The sequence below is a fragment of the Otolemur garnettii genome, unplaced genomic scaffold, assembly GCF_000181295.1.
Source record: "Otolemur garnettii isolate 467f Iridium unplaced genomic scaffold, OtoGar3 scaffold00030, whole genome shotgun sequence".
Classification (NCBI taxonomy): domain Eukaryota; kingdom Metazoa; phylum Chordata; class Mammalia; order Primates; family Galagidae; genus Otolemur; species Otolemur garnettii.
Genome location: NW_003852425.1, coordinates 18,142,614 through 18,147,289, shown reverse-complemented (window position 1 = coordinate 18,147,289; position 4,676 = coordinate 18,142,614).

The window sequence follows — 4,676 nt, the reverse complement described above, 5'->3', positions numbered from 1 at the left end:
CCAGGAGGCACAGCACAGGCACACGGGTCATTCCAGCCAGGAGGCACAGCACAGGCACACGGGTCATTCCAGCCAGGAGGCACAGCACAGGCACAAGCGTCATTCCAGCCAGGAGGCACAGCTCAGACACACGCGTCATTCCAGCCAGGAGGCACAGCTCAGACACACGTTATTCCTCACGGATGGCACTGGGCTCAACCGAGGGGCCTCGTTTGTGCTGTTTGGTTTAGTGCTGACTCAAGTTCAAAGCTCACTCTGGTAGTCGTATGTAATAAAAGAGGCAGGCAAGTGACAGATGAATTCATAAACAGTTAAAAAAGAAATACCATGTATGCAAAATTTTCAGAAATTTTTAGCCCAGAATTAAAAGAGGACGGAGCGGAAATGATAGAAATCTTGGATAATACATAGTGGAAAGTAGTATGAAGCATACTGGTTAAGAGACTTTTTAGAGTCACAGACATGGGGGTGAATCTACCTGTCCAGCTCCCTACTGTCCACAGAAAATAAGAGCCAGATTTGATCGATTAAGTCAGTTCTCCAAATCTTCTCATCTGTAGAATGCAAAAAAAAAAAAATATATAATGTTTAGGCTTACAGGATTGTTATGAGAATTAAGTGTGATGATACATTTAGTACTGAGTTTAAATTGGTTTCTCATTTTCTTTAATTAATAGAATTCAGGCCGGGTATGGGGTTTGTGCCACTGTGAGAGGCTGAGGTGAGAATATCCCTTGAGGCCAGGAGTTGCCAGAGCAGCAGAGAACAAGACCCCACTTGTCTCCACAAAAGTAGAATGTAATTAAAATAATACTTTCCTAAAGCCTAATAGAGGCAATGCTAAAATAGTTCCCAACTATGGATTATTTTAAGACCAAGTCATTCTTTCCCCTAAATTAATGGAAATAGCTTCCCAAATCTCAGCTTCCCAAATCTGCAAACAAAGCTTATTTGCCACATTTTATTACATTTCACGCGTGCCTTCTGTCCTTGGACTACACTTTGCTATATCCATTTCTATCTATCTTTTGTGCCTTTAATTTAACCTCCCAGCAGAGCTTCTTCCTCGCAGCCTCTCTAACCTGCTCTTTTCTCGCTGACATGTGATTTGCACTTGACTTTCTCCCAAATCTTTCCTTGCAGGTTCACATTTCTTATCACGTCTCTGACTATTGTGATCAAACTGGCTGTCCTGGGAATCGGATGACATCTGAGATGTTCCATGAGGACTCTCAGGATGACCTGGGGAAGTGCAGACCCAGAACCAGTGCCCTGTGTCACACAGTATCAAGATCTTCATTATCTTTACTGCAGAAAGCTATGGTTTTTCTAATTGACTGGACGGACATCCACGTGCCCAAAAGGGAGAGAACAGGTGATGCCTGTGGGTGGGCGTGAATGTGAGATCAGCATGCCACACACCTTAGCGACACATGAGCCCTTTGCTGAGACAAGGGATATATGTCTGAAGCATTAGATGACGGCTCCAGTTGTCATCGAAATAGGTCATGTAGTAACATAAAGTCTGTTAAAATGGAGGTATTTACATAAGAAAAAAGAAAATAATTCATCAACTTCACCTGCCTGCTGAAATAAAATAAAAATGATTCTTCAGATCATACAGTGTGAGGATTCATGGTTGGACACAGTAAACATTTTGATAACAGGCAAGGAAATACTTGAAGATATTCTTACTAGAAAATCTAACAAATTTTAAACCTAGTAAGCTGAAACTAAACTCTCCTTTTTTGCCTGACAGAGTCTGACTTTATCTGAGGCCTGTGCCCAGTCTTCTGTGTTCAAAGAAATGCTCCCACGGGATCCCTGCCGGTGACCTCCCCAGACAGCCCTCTGTCCTCCCTCAGCAGCTCCAGGAAGGGCCCTCTCCGTCCTGCCTCACCACGTTCAAGAGGCAACCTGACCACTCTCTTGTCTCTCTTGCTCCTCAAAAAGATCCCCTCCTGGGTGACGCCTGGGAAGTATATGGCACTGGCCCCATATACTGAGGGTGGTGGGTTCAAACCCGGTCCTGGCCAAACTGCAACAAAAAATAGCCGGGCATTGTGGTGGGTGCCTATAGTCCCAGGTACTTGGGAGGCTGAGACAATAGAATTGCCTGAGCCCAGGAGCTGAAGGTTGCTGTGAGCTGTGACACCCAGGCACTCTACTGAGGGCGACAAAGTGAGACTCTGTCTAAAAAAAAAAGGCCCCCTCCCTTCTCTCTGAGATCATCCTCATTAATAACCTTTCTCCTATTACAATAAACTGAATAAAACACTCTCCTTATCTGCCAGGTGCTGTTGTCTTTCAACACCGATTCCGACTCTTAATGTTAGTTGACAGCAATTCCAGGTAGAGGGTGGCTCAGGCCAGAAGCCTTGGGGTCCTCTCTTTTTCTCAGGCATCTCCATTCAATCTACCAAAAAATCCTTATGTTTCTAAAATTCAAAATAAGAGGTCAGACAATTAAGACTTCATCCTAGAAGTGCTACACACCCCACCGCTGAATATCACCAGTCACCTTTGAAGTGCTCCCCTGGGGAAGCTCTGCACCTGGCCCACCCTTCAAAACACTTCTTCTAGGATGTCTTTGTAGACTTAATTGTCAGCCCTTGTACAGCAAAGACTTCAGGTATGTGAAACTTCCAGGGATGTAAAAAAAAAAAACTACTGGACCAAAGGAATAAAGTAAACAGCCTCGTAACAATACGGGGCATATCTGAACCCCACTGCAGAACTAGACAGGTCCTCGAGGCAGAAAATCAGCACAGAGCTGGGGCTTATCAAGATCGCCAAGCAAAATCGTGCAGCGGGGACAAATTCAACAGCCATCCATGCATGTAAAAATCATACCTCAGGTGAGCAATGTTGGAACGTTCTATCAAAAAGAGGCAGAAAAGACCTGAATGTGTTTCAGGTCTTCATGGCCTACACCAGGGGTTCTCAACTTCCCTAATGCCGCAACCCTTTAAAACAGTTCCTTGTGTTGCGTTGGTTGGGGGTCACCGCAACATGAGGAACTATATTAAAGGGTCACAGCATTAGGAAGGTTGAGAACTACTGGCCTACACCTTCTGTCCTCATCCCCTGCAGTGCACGCCAGCTTGCCAAGTGGAGCCAGGGCCTGCGTGCCTGGGGAGAGGGAGAATTGTGGGATTCTGCATTGAAACTCAGGGCCAGCCCAGCACAAGGGACACTGCAGAATCCTACTGGTGCCCACAGAGAGGCATTTGACCACTCTGGCCAGAGGGAAATCCTCTTCTCTAAACCTAGAATCTGGTTAACCGCACCCTGGGTGACAAAAAGCAACCATGGGGCCTGAATTTGACCTGTATGAGAGTCAGGCCACAAAGGCTGCAGACCTTGGCAATTTCTGTGGTTGTGCTGGCTCAGAGCCAGTGGACCTGGGACGCCTGTGAGACACCTATAGCAGCATCCCTCCCCCACCTACAGGCAGAGCAAGTCAGGGAGTCTCCTTCCACCTGGGGTGGGGGGGCTGTGCGGAGAGGGGAAGGGGACTTTGTTTGAAATCTGGGTTCCAGCTCAGGCACCGTGAAGGAAAGTGTCATGCTCCATGCACATGGCTTACCTGGGTGTAGGGCAAGTACCCCACCTCCTCCATCAGCCCTGCCCCCAGGGGCAGGGACAAGGGAAGCTATTTCCCAGGCTGCCTGCACCAGTCCCTGCATCAGTCCCTCCCCTACAATAGTCCCCCAATGAGTCACCTCCCCACCAGTCCCTGCACCAGTCCCTGCACTAGTCCCCTCCCCACACTATTCCCCCCCACCAGTCCCCCTGCACCAGTCCCTGCATCAGTCCCTCCCCCACAACAGTCCCTGCACTAGTCCCTGCAATAGCCCTACTTTCCTTGCATTTATTTTTTGAGTACTTTTTCAAATTAATATGAGGGTACAATATTTAGGTTACATTGTTCTCGCTTCCAGGGTAAAGTTTCATCTGTAGAAGAGCCCCTCACCCAGGGGCATGTTATACACCCTCATAATGTGCCCAGTAGGTGAGATCCCACCTCAGGCCCTCCCTCCTCATTGTCCTCCCCCCTCCCACTTCCCTCTACCCTGAACTGGACTATATTAGCTTTCATTGTTCTTATGAGCATGTAATTCTTTATATATTGATTTCATATTAGTATGGAATACATTGGATATGTATTTTTCCATTCTTGTGATACTTTACTAAGAAGAATGTGTTTTGGCTCAGCACCTGTAGCTCCAGCAGCTAGAGTGCCAGCCACATACACTGGAGCTGGCAGGTTAGAATCCAGCCCAGGCCCACCAAACGACAATGACAACTACAACCACAAAAATGGATGGGCGTTGTGGTGGGCCCTGTGGTCCCAGCTACTTGGTAGGCTGAGGCAAGAGACTCCCTTAAGCCAAGAGTATGAGGTTGCTGTGAACTATGACACCACAGCACTCTACCCAGGACGACAGCTTGAGACTCTGTCTCCAATAAAAAAAAACAAAAGAATGTGTTTCAACTCCATCCAGGTAAATGTAAAAGATGTAAAGTCTCCTTTTTTTTTTTTAAAGACAGAGTCTCACTTTGTCACCCTTGGTAGAGTGCCATAGTGTCACAGCTCACAGCAACCTCAAGCTCTTGGGCTTAGGAGATTCTCTTGCCTCAGCCTCCCAAGTAGCTGGGACTACAGGGACCCG